Raw genomic sequence first — 20,597 nt, forward strand, 5'->3', positions numbered from 1 at the left:
CCCTGCTTGCAGAAACTGGCAATGAAAGGGCTGATGTTGCAAAAATACACATACCTAAAAGGTACTGGAGATACCAGAACACTCCAATACTTGCACATTCCACACAGATAACAAGGACAGGGGCAAAAGGGTAATATGATGGTGTGACAGACCTAGGCCTGTGGGGTACAGGAGTCTGGTAGAGGGCAAATATACTGGTCACTGGATGAGTAGTTCTCTGTTCCCTGAGTGACCAGAGCAGGGGCTGCACTAGAGTAATCAGGAACCTGCTAGAACCAATTAAGGCAGACAGGCTGATTAGAACACCTGCAGCCAATCAAGGCAGAGTAATCAGGGCACCTGGGTTTAAAAAGGAGCTCACTCCGGTCAGGTGAGGAGGAGCCAGAGGAGAGGAAGTGCATGTGAGGAGATGGGAGCAAGAGACACAAGGAGCTGAGAGTGAGAGTGAGAGTGAGAGTGAGAGTGAGAGTGAGAGTGAGAGTGAGAGTGAGAGTGAGAGTGAGAGTGAGAGTGAGAGGGTGTGCTACTGGAGGACTAAGGAGTACAAGCATTATCAGACACCAGGAGGAAGATCCTGTGGTGAGGATAAAGAAGGTGTTTGGAGGAGGCCATGGGGAAGTAGCCCAGGGAGTTGTAGCTGTTATGCAGCTGTTACAGGAGGCACTATAGACGGCTGCAATCCACAGGGCCCTGGGCTGGAACCCGAAGTAGAGGGTGGGCCTGGGTTCCCCCCTAAACCTCCCAACTCCTGATCAGACACAGGAGGAGCTGATCCAGACTGTGGGGAAGATCACTGAGGTGAGCAAATCTGCCAATAAGCGCAGGACCCATCAAGGTAGAGGAGGAACTTTGTCACAGATGGATAGAGTTGTTTTGTTCCAACCAACATGTACAAGGTGAGAGGCGGCACCTTACTACATAGAGGGGTTGTACCTTGCTACGTAGAGGGGTTGCATCTCAGTACGTCAGGAGTAATGTGTCACTGGTTTGTACCTGTGTATAAGAATGCACCTCTGAGTAGATATCTTTGTCTGGCCTAGGGGGCAGTGGAAAGTCCCACCACTGACTGAGCTGGTCCATTGTCAGGGAGCACATATGTATTAGCAGAACTGTTGACATTTGATCTGGGGAGCTAGAGACTGTTTCATTTGCCAATAAACCTGGCTGGGTGCCTTCGTACCTTATCAGAGTCTGTGGTCATTGGGGTTCTCTCAGAGGTCTGCTGTGTGTGTCAGCTATCTGCGCAGAGCCGGGGCAACACACAGAGGGAACACACGCATGCAGCCAACTGTTATCAACATTGAACAGAGCAGAGCACCATACCAGTAGCATCTGATGACAGACTGTAACATTTTCAAGGTGCCTCCAGTGAAATATAATTTATTATCTCTCAAGCTCTTTTTGGGGGGGGGGAAGGGCAGGGAGGAGGAGGTGTCATTATAATGTGTGAATAGTTCATGTTTTCAAGTTTGTTATTCATTATACAATGCCTTCCAAATTACTGTGGATTATTGTGACCTTAGATACTACAGTAATGGGCACCTTACAAAGGGAGTTAGATCATTTATATTTTATAAGGCAGAAGGGTCATCATAGTTGTTGGAGTACAGGACTGGAAGTCAGGAGTTTTGCTTTCCATCTCTTGCACAGCCACTGGCTTATGTGACTCTGGATAAGCTGTTTGTTCGCACACTATTCAGGGCTCCGTTACTATGGACATGAGACAATAGAAATGTCTAGATAGATACATTTAATGGTTCTAGTCCGCCTGTTTCCATATCTATAAAAGGGGGATAATAATACTCAACTGCCTCTGAGGTGTGCTGTGAGACTTAATTGACTAACGTTTGCAAAGTTTTTTGATAGCCTTAATTGGAAGATGCTACAGTGCCTAAGTGTAACGTATTATTATTTATTATAGTACCTATTCTAATCCATAATGAAGTCTTTATATATAAATTGGTTGGACCCAGAACACACACCCATATCATGTGGAAGATGATATGAGCTCTCCTTATGTCAACATTAGAGCTGAGTGGATAAAGGTAATTCCATTTTGTGGAGGATTTCAATATTTTGAAATGTGGTGGCGTTCTGATTTGGAAGGAAACCCAAAGAACATGAAATTCTCTGAGAAAGAAATGGCACACTGAGTGCAGAGTAGTTTAGAAGCCTGGACTCCCCAGCAGCCTACCATGAAGTCTGGTAGGAAATCAGGCAGGTTCTGTCAAAAATGTAATCATATCCACAAAACACTCAGAGTTCAATGAATCAGGAAATTCCAATCACAAATATTTCCAACTAGCTTTAGTCAACATATTACACATATAAATATTTTATTGGTATTTAGGACAAATCCTGCAGCTTTTATTCAGATATGTGGAACTTTGGCTTGAGTTACAAACACATCATTTGGTCAGCTGGCATTGTCCATGGCAGACAGTGATTATTTGTATACCTGTGAGTCTCCAATGCTGCCTATATGAACGCCTATGTATCTATGCTTCTAGTATGAATTTACATAGGAATGAAAAAACAGGGGTCCCCAAAATGTTAGCAATGAAACCCAAAACAACGTAAAACACATCTGGTTTCAGATTTCATTGGAAATATTAGTACCAATTTAAATTCAGAAATTAGTTAAAATTTTGTGGGTTATATCTCTGTCAAGGTGTTGCCAAGTTTTTGCTGCTATTTTTAGCCATTGTTTATGTAGAGATTTTTTAGCCATTGTTTATGTAGAGGTTTTTTATGTCAGCCAGTCAAATCAACAGAGTTTCCAAGTTAAATTATAAACTCTATTCCCAGAGCTGTACTGAGATCCTTCCTGATGGTGGCAATACACAAACAAGAAAGCAAGCCACACAAAGAGCCTGGTTAATTTCAGCTGAAATGAAGACTGGGGTGCATGAAAATAATCAGTTTAGGTTCCAAAATCCAGAAGTTTAATTCTGATCTGACCCAAATATTCAAGTAAAATCAGAGCCAAGGATGCTGATTTCTACTTGCTATTAGGTCAAACCTGTCAAGTTTCACATGGCTTCCTTTCAACATCATAATTCAATACACTTCCATGTGTAACTCAAACCACATTAGCTTGAAACTCAGCTCAGACTGATCAAAACCTTGGTAAAGGTGGCCCATGTCTTCATTGTATATGACAACGTGAAACTCTACAAAGCTCATATCATGAGCAGATGAAAGTTTTGCAGAGTTTAACTGAAAAAATACAGATGCAGAAAAATAAATGTCAAAAATTCTAAAATAGTCGCAATTTTGTTTTTCCATTATTTGTTAGACTATGAAAATTATTTGGCAGAGTTCCTTTAAATCAAATTAAGTGTGTGTCTACATGGGGTCATCCGGGAAAATTAATCCAAATCCATTACAGGTGTGAATTTGAAGTAAATTAGTTAAACTACATTAAAACCCTATGTAGATATAGTTAATCAGGGCTTGTCTACTCTTGAAATGCTACAATGGCACAACTGTAGCTCTGCAGCTGCACTGCTGTAACGCTTCAGTATAGACACCACCTATGCTGACAGGAGAGTTTCTCCCATCAGTGGAGGTAATCCACCATCCCACAGGGGTCGTATTTGGTCAACAGAAGAATTCTTCATCAACCTAGTGCTGTCTACAATGGGGAGTAGGTTGGCTCAACTATGCCACTCAGTGGCGTGGATTTTTCATACCCAAATGACATAGCTGGGTCAACTTAACTTTTTAGCATAGACCAGGCCCCTGAATTAAAGTAGCCTTAATATAGTTTGGTTTCATTCACTTTGGAAGTGAATGAAGCTAAACCAAATTAAGGCGATTTTAATTCTGAATGAAGATGTTTATGTGAGTGAAATGTAGTTTAACACATTTCAACTTTGCACCTTCAGTTAATTCAGATTAACTTTCTTGGAGGTCCCCATGCAGACAAATTTAAGGCACAACAGTTGGCGCGACAGATGACGACAATCTTATCTTTACAAGAGATTTGTAAGTGATCTTTATTCTGTCCTCCAAAGTACTCTGAAGGGTACTTTCCTTTAGAAAAGCACTAAAATACTTTAGTCTTTATAACCTCCTGAGTTCACATCTACTATAGAAATGTTGTAAATATTTTTCATACAATAATCTTTTTTACTACTTATCAGCTTATAAAACTATGTGTTTTCCTGAATCAGTGCTAAACTTTAATCCCTCAAATAAATGCAGATGTTATTATGGTCATTTAACTTGGCATACAGTTACCTCCTGTGGTATGGTATGCAGATGTCTGTGTGTTTTGGAGGAACAATGTTCACATTGTGATAATAAAATTCCAAGGAGACCAATCATGCATTTAACTTAGTTTTATGACATACCTGTAGCTTAAAAGAAACAAAATGCTATTATAGGGGAAAATCAGCTATAATTCATGTAGATTTTATAGGACAGGAGTTACAGATGTGCTGTATTTAGAATATCTATCTTTCTATTACACATGACTTTTTTTCTTTAGAGTGGAAAAATTGTAATGAATTGACTGAAAACATGCAAAAACATTCAACCACTAAAACTAAACTTTTTCACACTGGTACTAAACTGCTAGACTCTCATCTTCCATGTGCTCTTGTGCTTAGCTAAAAAATAGAATTTGAATAATTAACAATGCTATTTTCCTGTAAGCTGCTAGCTATTTTCCTGTAAGCTGCTAACAGGAAAAAAATGAAAAATAAAAGGTAATTAATGTGTATTTGTAGAAGATGGCTGCTTCTAAAATTTGTCTGCATGTAATATGCAAAGACCTACCCATAACAATAAGATTCTGAGCATGTTACTAAAATTTTATTTCAAGTAAACAAAAGCAAAGCTGCGTTTTCAAGTGTCAAAGATTTTTAGTGGTAATAACTTGTAAAAGTTGGACTATAGCTCACAAAGTTTCATGTCATTTTGCTTGTAGTCTTTCCTAATAAGACCCATACCTCAGAAGTTTCTTACTGTGGAGAAGTCCGGAGCTAAAGTACATGTGCTGCATTAGGGCAAATACCATGCATATTTGTGCTGAGAGGATTTACATTCCTGCCAACTGTAAATTGTGCTTTGTTTTAGTTTTAAAGATTTTTTTTTTTTGCTTTAGGGACTAACAGTGAACTACATTACACAGAAGCACATCACAGACTCTGACAACTTCAAGCTAAATTCATCTGTAGCAATAGATGCCACTCTGCTGACACCAAAAGAGTTATGTGAGCATCAAATTTGAGTCCTTTGTCTCTAATACTGCTGTTTGCATCATCCATGGAGCTACACTGATTTACACCAGCTGAGACTGTGGCTCTCCTTCTATCCTAACTAAAAATAAAAGTTAGGGTGACATGATTTCCAGTGCAAGGGAGACACTAAAGACCCACCTAATCCATAAGGCAAATCCAGCCCTGAACTCCAAGACTATAGAGGGGCCCCGGTAGCAAAGCCAGTGTGGTCATACTGTGGAAAGGGGCTGGATATGAGGAAGCTAAGGGAGCTCACTACTTGCACAGCATGGAGTCCAGACCTATAGGGACTTCTTACATGGAAACACATAGAGGTATAGGGCAGAAAGCCAGGGGAAAGAATGGAGATTCTGCTATGTGGATTTTCTTGACCCATCTACCAGACACCCCTATGATATAGGTATGCTGGGGCTCCAGAGATCTGCTACAGCTATTAGGTTGAAGAAGCCTCCATGAAATGTCTCTACAGCTATTCCACAGCCTTCCTAGAATTCTTTCCTGCCCAGCCCACAAAGAAGATACCCTTAGCCTTTCCCAGCTACTTGTGCTGGGCACTGGGGAAATCGATTTTGTCCTCAGCCCTGCTGGGACTCAGAGCTGCTCACAATGTACTATCTGGAGACTATCAGTAATTTACAGGAGGGCAGCTGAGCACTGATAAGGAGGAGCCCAGAGCAGTAAACTCTTAAAAGTCTGACATTTAAAAAAAATGGAGACGTGCCTATAAAACTGCAGAGAGGGGTACATGAGAAACTGCTTTATTGTACATGCTTGTATTTTTCTATTATGTACCTAATATGTGTATTTAAAGTCATCTACCAACATGTCCTTTAAAGCACTGTGGATTTTATTGCAAGTGGTAAGTATCCTGTGTCCTTCTTTGAGTCTGACTGTTCTTTTGAACTATAAAAACTCTTTTCCACAGCCCAGTAATAGGTGCACTTTGACAGTTTCAGCTTTAATGTGCCCAGGATAGAGTCTGAAAGGTTAAGTGCTATTTGAGTGTGCACTTTTATGGCAAAAGTATGTTGGAGTCCACTACAGGAAGAGAAGAAACAGAAGGATCATAGTGCTAGAAGAAAGAGTGGTAACAAAACCAGAGATGACAGCTTGGGACATGGAACTTTAAGGATCCCTTGGAAAACAAATACCAGTTAGAGTAAGGAAAGGTTGTGGGGGGCCAAGAGGACAAAACTAGGTGATGGATTGGACTGCAATTCACAAATGTCATTGAACAGAAATTTGTTGTATGCAGTGCTGCTGTAGCTGTGTTCGTTCCAGGACACTATAGAGACAAGGTGGGTGAGAATATCTTTTATTGAACCCACTTCCTTTGGTGAGAGAGACAAGCTTTTGAACTTACACAGAGCTCTACTTCAGGGCTGAAAAGCACATATTCTCAATTCCCTTTGCCAAATTCTTCCCTCAGGGTATGGCTACCCTTGCAGCTGTACAGTGCTGGGAGTTAAATCTGTCTTCATACAGCTGAGTAGGGAAAGTGCTGCAATCTGGCCACACTGACAGTTACCAGCGCACTGTCATGGCCACATTTGCAGCATCTGCAGCGGCATTGGGAGCGGTGCATTATGAGCAGCTATCCCAGCGTTCAAGTGGCTGCAACGTGCTTTACAAAAGGGGTGGGTGGAGTGTGACAGGGAGCATGGGGGAGAGAGATTTTTAGATTTTTGGAGCTGACACACTGTTAGCAGCTGCAAGTTCAACCCCCTCCCCCACCCTCACCCCTCTCTCGCTCACTGAAAGCACCAGATAAGCAGCCTCCCCGAAACGGACCCGCCTGTCCCTCCCTCACTCCCGCATGCTGTGCTGCTTCTCTCCTCAAGCCCCCTCTCTTCAAGCAAACACTAGCTGGGGGCGTTCCAAAGGGAGCTCATTCACAGCAAACAGGAGCGGTGTTTGTTTTTTTGATAAGCAGCTTTGGGAGCCTGGAGTTCACAACAAATCAAACAGAGGCTTCACAACAAAACAAAGAGCGGGACCTTCACTTAAAAGCATTATGGGAAGGTTCCGGAGGTCAGTTACAGCATAGTAAGATTATTCACTGTTTACATTGGCACCACAGCGCTGCAGCACCAGCGCTATTCTCTTTATTCCTTTCGTTGAGGTGGAGTACATGCAGCGCTGTAGCCAGGGAGATACAGCGCTGTATGTGCCTTGCCAGTATGGACAGGGAGTGAGTTACAGTGCTGTAAAGCCACCACCAGCACTGTAACTCTCAAGTGTAGCCAAGGCCTATGATAAGGATGTGAAGTTATTGGTGAAGTTAATTTGAAGATGGGTGCTTGTATCAAAAGCCAAAATTTGGCCCAAATACTTTTTAAAAGATAGATAGATTAGTTCCACTTAAATCAGCTTTGCCCTTAGTCTGATTAATTTTGTTTTACATTCACCAACCTCTGATTTCAGTGGAGTTATTACAGATTTCTCTGTCTACCTACAGATCCCTTTTTAATTAGTTAACTCTCTATCTATCTATCTATCTATCTATAATCGTTTACTAGGAAGTCTTGAAAATGAAGGGATTTGTGAAATGTAAAACAAAATTTAAAAGGTTGAAAAATTGAAGAGGATGCAGCAAAACGCTACAAAATTGATTCATTCTTCTTCCAGTAAGAGAGTGGAAGAGCCCTGTCTGTTTATTTTATGACAAAGATCAAAAGGTCTTGATCCTATACTTGATCACTGCGTATAGTATCTCCACAGGTAGAAAATACTAGGTATTAAAGGGTTCTTTAATCTAGCAGAGAAAGACATAACAAGAACCAACAGCTGGAATTTAAAGCCAGAGAAATTCAAAATTGGGAATGAGGCAGAAATTTTTAACAGTGACTGTGATTAACTATTAGAACAAACTACCAAAGAAAGTTGTGGTATTTTCACATTCTGATGTTTCCAGATCAAGACAAAATGCCTTTCTGGTCAAGCACTAGCTATTGGGCTTAGTACAGGGATTACTGGTAAAAATCTATGACCTGTGTTATACAACAGGTCAGACTAGATGGTGCAATGGTCCCTTCTAGCCTTAAAATCTGTGAAAATAAATCAGATTAAGGATGAAACTTGAGTTCAGTGGAGTTACTCTAGATTCATACTGGTGAAAATGAGCACAGTGCCTGAGTCCAAGGGGGGATAATTATAGACTTTTGCCACATTGGTCTATACTTCGCTTAAGTGGGTATTTGCTAGTTTTAAAAACTAGGAGCCAGATCTCATTGAGCTAGGAAGACAGACTATCCCCTCGATTCCCCTTACAGAAATCCCTACAAAATGTTCTCTTAAAGAAATAGTGGAACCCTGCAAAGTTCACAGGGGGGACTTTTGGGCCCTCAACCTCATGGATCCCACTAATGAAATTAGTGCCAGCAATGGGATCAAGGCCTGCACTTCAGCCTATTGAAGTAGTGGAGTACTCCTACTGACTTCCATGGATCAGGCACTAAATAGCTCACTGGAAAGTTAAATAAATTCCAAGGAAAAACTGTAGTATGCATAGTGATTTGGATTATCTAAAGTTAAATGTGTCTTCTGGACATGACAGCAGGAACCATGCCTCTTTGCCCTACTCCATCTCTCAGTCAAATGTGTGCAAGAGTGAGGGTGGGATGACTTGGCTACAGAAGAAACCAATTTAATAAAATTATGGCAGCAGATTACCTTTGGAAATTATGCCAATTGCAATCCCAGAGTGTTTAATTGTTATAGATTAGATCTGAATTAGGTGAATGTGAAGTTGGTGTTACAAACATGGTAAATATAAGACAGGAGGAACCAACATCCCTAGGTTATTTAGAAATGGACATATGACACCTGACAGAGGGGCCAATGCTGTCTCCAATTCAGTACTCCAGCCACATATAGAAGCTATAAAAATTCCATAACAGTCTGGGGAAAAGTTTTCCTACTGCATTGTGTAGAGCTAGTGCACAGGCCCTACTGTAGTAGGCATCTCAGAGGTGGGAGGAGGCATCTCCGTAGCACAGTACTACAGGGATACTGGGGACAGTGCAGTCTATAGGCCGTCATGGAGAAGCTGCTGTAAAGTAGAGCACTCCAAGGATTTCTCTAACTAACTTGAGGGGTTGTTTTGTCTCTTGCAGCAACCCAGAATCCTGGCAATGCAAAGGTAGCTCAGATCCACCTTTGCCCCCTGGCCTTTTTGTGTTGCACCTCTCATGAAGTGCAGCAAGGAATCTGCTCTAGCCTATGACAGCTTCATATTATAATTCCATTTTAGAATTTCCAAGTGTTCAGGATATGTGTGCTGCAACCCAGTAAGATCAGTGGGGTTTAACAGATGAAACTGAGGATGGTATTTTTTGTATTAGAATTGTTTTTATTTCACATTAATGTTAGGTTAGACTGAAATCTAAAATACCCATCTAGGAGAACTGCAAATATGCTGCTTAATAGTAGTGGTTGTTGTTGAACAAAATGATATCAGAAACTTTCAGAATACTTTAAAATTGACTCTTTAGAGAAGGGATTACCTATTGCAGGTGATCATTGGTGCGAGTTCTACAATAGATATTTTGTTCTATATTATTTGACTAATTAATAGCTTGGGACTGAGATTTATAACAGATAATTTAAAGAAGCATTTACTTTTTGAAGTAGCGACTTTTGAAGTTGCTACTTAATTTAGCATAACCAAAAGTCATAGCACACGTGAAAAATCTCAGACAATAATTCTGTCCTTTAACATCATTCTTCTTACATCTGAATCTGGGAGACAAAAGGAAAGAAAGTTGCTAATACTGCATTCAACAAGTATAAATGTCTCTGGAAGTGGCATTTAGCACTATGAAAGAAGAGTTATATTCTCAACAACAACATGAAAGAAATCATCCATTAAGGTATCTTTCATAAAGATTTCCAGCAACTGACATCAATCATTCCTCTGAGGCATTGATTAAAGTAATTAGAAAAAGTACTGTGATACAGTGAAAAATATTGAGAATCTTCAGACACTGCATTTCTGAACCTCTTTGTCTGCTTTTCAATCAGACTTAACCTTCAAATTCAAATGTCAAAGAATATGCCATCATTTTAGAGACTTTTCAGAGAACACAATAATAGGTAATGCCATCTACTTAGTGTACAATTTTATACTCATTTTGGAAGATATTGCAGTTCTTCAATCTTGGTTTGCTTTCAATACTTCAATCACAGATGGAATTAGGACAACTTTTCCTTTCACAAAGGTTCATATAAAGTGATAGATTGCCTGCATTTTGAAGGCTTAGTAATGTGATATGTCTTACTTCTTCAATGGGCTTGATATACTACTTTTAACAACTTTTTCTGATTGTAGATGAAGACACTGACATTAATTTGAAGTGGAGAAGAGGAAATGGACACTTGCAGGTTTTCCCAAGACCTTCTGGGGGGGGGGGGATGTGGGGAGGGGAGAACTGAACACAGCAAAGAAAATCTCAAATACAATTTTATTCTATTCATAATAAATTAGAAACAGGGGACAGCTAAACTGAACTCTGTGATCATCTGAAAATTGTATACCTTTTAAAAAATTACATATTTTACTGGCTTTTTAACAAAAGTGCACAAGGACAGAAAAGGTGGAGAAGTATTGCTTGCAACTTTGAATGCGCATGGAAACATAAAAGAATCAGATCGAATAAATTGTGTACTTTCAGATTATCTCTAATTGCATAGAGACACCAGCCATATGTATCCAAAGTGAAGATCATATTTGATCAGTGGTTTTTGTTCTGTTCTGATTTTATAGGCCAAACCCAGATGTACAAGTGGCATAATTAACTAAGGAAATATCCTTTACTTCAAACCTTATTGCATGATTATCAATTCATTCAGAAGGTAAAATTAACAGGACAGAATTGTGAAATTATGAGGACAGGAAATCCGCTTCCCCTCTTTACCCAGGGAACAAGAAAAATATCCAGTTCATTAGGCAAATCCCAAATTTGAAGCAAGGAAACTTAATGCGTACATTGCAATATCTTAAAATATTGTAAAAGACACACTACATCAGACTGAATAACTCTCCATGGCATTTAGTACCATGTTCTTTAAAAAGAAAAGGTCAGAAAGTACTTTAAGTTCTGAAGATGCCAAAAACTCTCCTAACCTACTTAAAATATCTTAAACCCAAGTTACAAACTGTGCCTTTTTAAGGCACAATTACAGCTAGAGCTAGGGCACTTTGCAGCTGGAATTCAGCCAGAATTTGTCCTGGAGCTCCCAGAGGAGTGTATGCAGCTCTGTCTTTCAGCAAATGCAGCATGTGCCCTCTTCCATCACCAGCTGTAACCTTCCCTGCCCCTATTAAAAGCCTGAGTTTCCTATCTCACCTGGAGGTATGAAAGAAATCTCATGATGGCTACCTGCATCTGAACCCAACTTCCGACAATCAAGCACTACAGGAATTGTAGATAAAACTTCTGACTAAATCTAATTGAGCCATAATAACCAATAAAATGTGACATATCCTAGTAGGCTTCATACCATAGAGCTGGATTCTACCCCCTTTAGTCAAAGTGGCCCCAATTCTGCAAAAAACACATGCTTAAATCACACTCAAGGCAATGGGACTTAAGTGCTTTGCTGAATAGGGATGGACTTAAGGCAAGTGATTAAAATTAAGCATTCACTTAAATGATTTGCTGAAGTGGGGCCTGAGTGCAAAATGGCACTCGGCTCCAGAAGTAGTTGAAATCAGTGGGGCCGTAGATACTACAGTGATAAGCACAGTGTAAGAATCTATATAGAATAAAATAGAAGTTATCACTCAGTGTGAGTAGAAGTGGCAGAATTAGAACCTTAAAGATGGCAGGTACCCAGTACCTCACTCACAAAGGATCTTTTCCAGAGAATATAAATAGCAGAGTTTATTCAATGAGACTCCTAGTAAACATCAATAAACATATATTACAGTGGGAGTTTAGATGCCAAATCAGCATGAGTTTGGCAACTATCATCCTAGAATATTAAGTATTTTTAACTTTAAAACAAATTTTAGCTACAAAGAAAAGAGTAGCCAAGGAGCCCAGTTTCAAATGCTATCATTTTTGGAGCTGCAGTTTTAGATATGTCAGGAAATGGCCTCCATGAGGTTTTTCCTGCTGAGAGAGAGAGAAATTCTCCTTTCATGTTGAGTCAAGAGAAATGTTGTTGTTGGGTTTTTTTGCTTTAGTTTACAATGAGATCCAGAAATATAAATGTGTATTTAAGTATTAATGCATGACTGTAGACAGCCTGTGCACATTCTTGATTGTTATTTGATTGTTGCATACTGATTATTTTTCTTTGTGCCTACCAAAAATAAAACAGGATAATAAATAAATTCATAATCTTACTTGGAATCATAAATAATCTCACCAGAGGTCTACAGCCAGCAGCGGTTCTAGGCACCAGTGCTCCAAACACATGCCTGGGGCAGCAAGCCATGGGGGACACCCTGCTGGTCCCTCTGAGGGCAGCAGTCAGGCAGCCTTCAGCAGCTTGCCTGTGGGAGGTCCTCCAGTCCCGCAGATTCGGTGGCAATTCGGCAGCAGGTACGCCGAAGTCGTGGGACCGGCGGACCTTCCGCAGGCAAGCTACCAAAGGCTGCCTGACTGCCCTGCTTGGGTCGGCAAAAAAGCTAGAGCAGCCCCGTCTACAGCTTCAGGAAAGTAGGTTCCTTGGTTCAATTGCGACTGCCAGGGAGGGACAAAACACTTGTATTAACGCAAAATATTGGTTCAAGCTTATCAGAAACCACAAGAAAGTTTCTAGCTGGAAACTGACCAAAGAACAGTAGCAGCAGTATGTAGAGTCAAGCTGGGAAAATATCTGAAGGTCACATAGGAATAAATGTGGCTACAAGGTCAGTGGGTCAAAGTCATTAGCATCTGAAGGCACTGGAGTTTGTATCAGATACGAGAGTGGTCTCAGTCCATATCTTAATGGACCAGTGTCACAATTATCTCTATCTTGATCGGAAAGAGTCTCAATGGAGAAGCCAAAGCACGAACAAGGTATGGGTAGTGGGTATAGAGGACCTGATCCAAGCCCATTGACATCAGTGGAAAGATTGCTACTGAATTCACTGGGCCTTGAATGAGACACATGAGGTAGTTCCTGCGCATCAAAATTGAGGCCCAGAGGGAAGTCATTGTGAGGGGAAGATTTCACACCACTGGCTGTTGTTATTAGTAGAGCTGGTTGAAATTTTTCAGGTAGAAATATTTCCTGCTGAAAAATACTGGTTGATTGAAACCAAGTTTTTTCATGGGAAAATGTCATTTCTGATGAAAATTTGATTTCCATATGGGAAATATCAAATGTACAATTTTTGTTTTAACTTAAGATGTTTCTCTTCAGATTTTTGGCTTGAATAAATTGAAACAATATTATAAATTGGAGTGTTGATTGGAAATGAGAGTTTTCATTTCATTTCAACTTAAAATGTCATTTTCTTTTGGCTTTTATTCCCACCAAAAGAGAAACAAAATGACTTTTTAAGTCAAAACAAAATGACAATTTTAATTTTGTCTTGAAATGTCACTTCAAAATTAAAATGTTCATTTTAAATTGGTTTAAAACATCCTGCATGAAAACTAAAAATTTTTTACCAAAATTTGAGTGAAGATTTTTCATTCCAAATTTCTCATGAGAAACAATTTTGTTTTCTGACCAGCTCTAGTAGCTGCTGTAATAAAGAGAAGAATGGTACTAAGCCAGGACATGGGAAAACTGAAGTTAGAGTCCTGGCTCTGTCAGACTTCCTGTGTGACCCGCCTCTGCAGTAAAAGAGGGAAGCGAATGGATAGAAGGGCTGGAAAATGAAGACCAGGGGAATTGTGGGATGGCACTGGAGGACTATCAAAACCCAGTTAAAAGCTGTATCCACATGACAACTTAGGTGAGTCTGAGCCTGCCTTACAGTGGAATCTGGGTTCTAACTATACCCTGAGCTGAGCAAGTAGGCCTAAGTTCAAACCCCATAAAAACCTTGGTTTGGAGGATTAGGTTTAAACCTGGATAAAAGCCCAGGTTAAGTTTTTCAGTGAGGACCGGCCAAGTATTTAGGTATTTAAAAATAAAAGTAAGTGCTAGTGACAGTTTGAAAAGCACATAGATGCCTAATTTCCATTAGGCACCTAGGCACTTTTGAAAATTCTGTTAGGAACCTATCTGCATTTTTAAGCACTTCAATACCTTTAAAAATCTGGCCCTTAGTCTCTCTGTGTCTTACTTCTGCATTAGTAAAATGGGGACAACTGAATCATTCCACTAATGCACTTGGAACATTCAGCACACTTGTTTAACACCCATGGTATTAAAAGAGGGCAAGTATAAGTGAACTAGCTATTGATAAGGGACCCAGTTCTGAAAAGTACTTGCCTAGTCCCATGCAATTCAATAGTTACTCAAGCAAGTACTCCTCATGTGTGTATGTGTTTGCATAATAGGCCCCACAGCACATTACCCACCATACCACTCAGAGTTTTTGTTTTATATTTGTTTAGCTTTTATTACACTGTTGCATTTATGTAAAGAAAGTTTGAATAGCAGGAACTTTCCAGTTGCTATAGCTTTCCTGGGGGGTTATTTCTGAAATAAGTGAGGTGAGAACTATTTCAGAAAGGATTTTGCAGTAACAATGACTTCATTCCAGATTTGTGTTTTATGAATTCTAGCTTGGAGGAATAAAGAAGCTATAAAGGCATAGCCATTCATGCAGAAATCTAAGCGGATAATCCTAATCAAGAGACACTCATTAAGCCCCATTTAATATTATTCATTAGCTAGATAATTAATAACCCAATCAGCTTAAAAAACCCTATGCAATACTGAAAAGAGTATAATATATATCTGTAAAACTCTTTTACAAGATTTGTTGAATCTATCTTGAAAGGCCCGCTGCTGGAAATTCACAAAGCTTCAAATTCTTCATAGACGGGCAGAAATCAGTCAACTGTACATCAATAAACAAGACTGGAGCAACTAGTTAGGGACCTCATTGTGCTGAAGTCAATGGGATCCCAGCCACTGACTTCAGCGGAAGCAGGATCAAGCCTATATCCTTTGGTCCTCAGTGAAGATTTTCTATAAAGATAATTTACGCATCTTAAATACACTGCAGTGGAAGTCTCCATGCACCAGGCACCATGAAGGAGACACATCGTCACATTGCAGATATAAATTAATGTATTAAACTTAAATCTGGATAAAGCAATGAAAAATACTATGTAGTATGTGGCAAGGGAGCTAAGGTGCAGTTGCTGTGGAAACCTCATTACATTTAATAATTTTTGTATACTTAAAATTTCATCCACACTATTGCTTGTAGGTGACTTGTTCAGGAAAACAAATGCTGGTGCCCTTTTTGGCTTCTGTATCAGGTGTTACAAAGGCCTGTATATAACTGTACATACCTGAGATACTGTAGCAAAACAGCACAGAGTGAAAATAAAAACAGAGACAATTAGCATGAAATGGAAAATTATCCCCACTCCCTAAAGAAGCTCTCTGCTCCAGTTTGTTGTTCATTGGCAGCCCTAATTTATATATTTTTTCTAAGAAAGAAAGACTCTTAGGAGATACTAGAATTTTTAGCTCTAGAGACTGGTGGTTTTACACAGCCATAGCATAGGTACAGCATAGTCCCAGTCCTTAAGACTCACCTCTGCAGTGAATGGCTAGAAGCACTTGTCTGCTGGTTTTGGGTAGGCAGGTGATTAGTTGTGAGTCTCCTGATTCCTCTTCCTTTATTCGCCTACTTTCTTACCAATACTAACTTCCTCCTTCCTGCTATTCCCCCTCTCCCTTCCCCTACTTCTGATTCAAAAACAACAAAACATGAATGAAACAAGATATGTGAGGTAATATCTTTAACTGGATCAACTCCTGTTGGTGGATGGTACAAGCTTTCAAGCTACACAGAGCTCTTCTTCAGGACTGGGGAAGGAAGTGGTGTCAGTTCTTCGCCAGATTCATTCCCTTGTACAATATATGCCTGTCCCTTCTCTCTCATCTGTTTTCTGTATTTAGATTGTGAACCCTTTAGGGCTGGGATTATCTCTTATCTATGTTTGTACAGCACCCAGCACAATGGAACTCTAGCTTGTATTGGGGCCTTTGAGTAGTATCATGGTATACATGCTTATTACTACTTATATGGCCTCCATTTCCGTAGTGTCCAAGGACCTCAGAATCTTTAAGGGGATAATTATGTAAACCCATACTCATACCGGTAGTCCTTACTCACGTGAGTAACTCCATTGGCTTATATGGGACTACTCAAGTGAGTGTCTAATGGATAGGGGAATGCTGAGCAATATTTATTTATAACTATTGCACTCTTCTTCCTGTACCTCAGAGCCACTTTTTGCTGAAGCACAAGCCTCCCAGTTCTGGCTTTTCAGGAAGCATTACACAGAGTTATACCTCAAGGCTACTGTATGTAAAACAGTGAAAACGGGTGTTAACAGCATGCTCCTGGTAGCTTCAAAGAGAGAATATCACATAATTTCTGAGTAAACACACATTTAATACACCGATTCTCAGTGTGGATGTTAATAAAGACGTTGTTACGGGGACCAGCTCCTCTCCCACTCCAAGGACATGAACCACTTCCTCTTCCACACAGTACCTCTTTTCTGTTGTTAGGAAAGGAGAAAGGAAGAAGCTGAAGTATACGTGGGTCTGATTCTTCCTTCACATTGGTGTAAATCAGGAATAATTCCACTGACTTCAGCGTAGTTACAATGGTAAAACTGGTGCCAGTGAGAGGAGGCTCAGGCCACAACTATACATGCAGCCCTGCAGCTGTACCAATACAGCTGTGCTGCTGAAGCATGTCTGGTGAAGATGCTCCATGCAGTGGGAGAAAGCTCTCTTGTTGGCATAAAAAAAACACCCCTGCGAGCAGCATAAGCTATGTCGGTGGGAGAAACTCTCCTGCCAACACAGTGCTGTGCAAACTAGCGCTTATGTCAGTGTAATTTATGTCACTTGGGGGGAGGAATATTCACACTCTGAATGACATACATTTTGATGACATAGGCTATAGTGTAGACATAGCCTAAGGCTCACTTGGGTTTCATTCTCGTTTATGGCCCATTTAATTCACTCTGTCGTTGGGAAGGTGTCTTAAAGTTGAGGATAATTAAGTGGGTGCAAATGTAATTGACCCACTTTAAGGTATTTTTATCCTGCCAGAATGCTATAAAAGTAAGTGAGAATTGTGCCTACCTGTCTAATGACTTACGAGTAAAAAAGTGACATCATTCCTAAAGGACATTTTAAAATTCAGCAAGAGATTTGGAAGGAGTGCTTTTCCACAGGACAGGAATTGTCAGTGCTACTCTAACCAAGCAGTTTATACTTTCTAACGGGTTACTATTCTTCTGACATGTTTGGATATTGCTGCTCAAATTTATTAAACAGGACAAAATGCACCAAAAGTGTATGTCATTAAAGGGAACAAGACGAAAATGAATTGGACATTTCAGCACAGTTTCTGTGACCACATTTGCTGAGTGTCTTTAATGGACCACAGAGTGAAGACCCCGACCGAGGGTATAGCTTCGAATTGCACACCGCTCATTATAGTGACTTTAGTCAGCCAAGTGTAAGATAGCTGTATCACTTCCCATATGCACCCTTCATCCCATTAAATACACTGTATGTGCTGGCTAGTCCAGGTCAATTTAAAAATAAGATTCATTATGCTTTTTAATATTTCTAGTATGCATAAACTAGCCTGTGGCCTTGATCCATCTCCTGTTGAACTCAGTGCCCAAAAGTTGCACTCAGATCAATGGGGACAGCTACAGGCATATGACACCAGTAGCCACCAGTCCAATATTTCTATACTGGTTCATCCATATCCCACAGCAAGTTAACAAATCCTGCAGACACCCATCTGGAGGTATGCTCTGCTCAGTACTCTGTCTACTCACTCTCTATTCTTTTTGGATACCTAACATGATTCAGTAGAATTTAATGTTTAAATATTCACTGTCTGCTTTGCTTTGCTTTTCCCCTCAGTGACAAAAGGCTACATCACTAAGCTCCAGCTCATGGCCATGCTAATTTCTGATGGATACTCCTCTGATATGCCAAAATATTGAAAGAAGAAAACATTACATAAAAATTAAATAAATTGAAAGATTACGGTGCATCTTAATAAATATTTTATACGAGAGATTTCATGACTGTTAAATATTACATTTATTTGAACTGTTCGCTTCATGCATACTCACAGCTCTGCACTCTTCTGTAAATCTATTTGGTAGTAGCTGTTATGAGGTGAGACACTTATCATTCACAGTACATAACAGAGAATAGCTATTTAGAATTCACAGTCAATGTATTTTCATTATTAACATGAAAAAAATCCAGATCACAAGCTAAAGGGTCTGAAATCATATTGCAAACAAATGGCCAAATTCCACAGTGAGAACTATGCAGGTAGACTTGTGGACCCACATTGGGGCCACTGAAGTCAAAGTCATGCTGCATGGATGCAAGGATGAAAATTGGGCTCTAGGGAGAGAAGCAGCAAATATTACCAGATGTAGGACTCGTTAGCATAAGCAGTCTTACTGATTTCCCAAAGCTCCAAATGACTCCAGTGGGAGTCAAGTAATCCATAAAATATGCATATACTAAACCAATTCACACCACTGCAATGCAACTACCTCTGAGGTGGAATGCAGCAGCTATTTAACAGCACGCGGCCACACTGCACAACAATTTATGAAAGTTAAAGAAGATGACTGTGCCATATCTATTGAAACTATGGGACTATAGGTATACAGAACATAACCACCCATGCTGGAACTTGGTTAGGACATCTTTACTCTTGCAACCAGTAACATGGGTTCGTTAATAATTCCAGGTGATCAGGATCTGTGTTTTTGCTTCTTCAAAACAACACAGCTCTGTGCCACAACACAATTCCCTGCTAATATTATGTTGGACTTGGATCAATACTGATTCACAGGCAGAAGTGCCAGACACTGAATTACAACCACCATCCCTGCAGAAACTGGCTATTTTGTGACAAATTCCCATCCACATATTCAACCAGCCTGATCTGCTCAGTTTATACTATCTGATTAGCTCACCATCGCCTGGAGTGTAAATTTGGTTTGAGGCTGTGACACCTCAGTGATTGTTTAACTGAAAGAACAATATCTGCAGATATAATTTCCATTGCTGTTCTAGCACATATTTCTTGGATGCTAAGCAGAGAACCAATAAAAACTACATTTGGGAGTCTAGTTTTTCTCAATGTACATCTGCAACTCTCATTAAAAGTAACTGGACGGTATGAATACCAATGGGAGAATAAAGTTGTAGATAAGCCATGCTGGGAGAAAACAAAGAGTTGCTTATTTATTTATTTTGCTTTTTTTTAAAAAAAAGGCTTTACCCCATTTCCCCTTGAGTCTAATGGGAGAAAAAGTTATTTAAGGAGTGCAACTTTTTTGGCTCCCACTAGTGGTATTTTTTTCAGAGGAGAATAACAAGCATTAAGAATAAGTTGGCTCTGAAGGGACGAAGTTACTTTTTAAAACAAAAAACCCAAGAGTTTGTCATGTCCTTGATTTTTCAAATTGTTTGTCCCATTATTCGCTCATTTTGCAAAACACACAGTAATCCACAATGGATCTCCCAGTCCTTTGTGGCTATTAGCAACGTTTTGCTATATATCAGTGAATGGCTGTGCTATTCTGGATTCACAAAGGACCCCGACAATATATGTGATACATAACATTCTAATTCCTAATTTTACATACCATTTTATAATAGTGGCCTGGAAGCCTGGAATGGAAGTCATTGGGCCTAATCCTGTTCAGCCCTGCACCTGTGTAAATCATGGGTAACTACATTGAAGTCAGTGTAACACAATGGTGTAAAATTGGTGTGAGAGTAGAATATGGCCTATGAAACTGATTGATGGTTGTCCTATGTCTATTGTGCACCACCTGGAGACCACAAAGCAGATCTGTTCCACTTCACCTCTACTTTCCCCTTTTCAGCACAATGCCCAGGGTGCAGACTGGCTCTGTTGGACTCACACAAGCTCTCATTGAGGGGGGTGGGTAGGAGTTGGAGAAGGGAGGACAGGAAGAGGTAGACATCCTTGAATCCTTGACCTTTCCTAGCTGCTACAAGATCAATAGGGGCAGCTGCAGCCTGACACAACCAGTGGGCCACATGACCCTGAAAGCCTTAGGATTGATGGGATTCATGGGCACTCCTCCCCCACCTCTATACCTGCAGCAGTCTCAGCAATGGTGCAGGGATGGATTCCCTCCTAAATCCTTACGTGCCCTGGGAGTACTGTAGCATAAA

The sequence above is a fragment of the Gopherus flavomarginatus genome, chromosome 10, assembly GCF_025201925.1.
Source record: "Gopherus flavomarginatus isolate rGopFla2 chromosome 10, rGopFla2.mat.asm, whole genome shotgun sequence".
Classification (NCBI taxonomy): domain Eukaryota; kingdom Metazoa; phylum Chordata; order Testudines; family Testudinidae; genus Gopherus; species Gopherus flavomarginatus.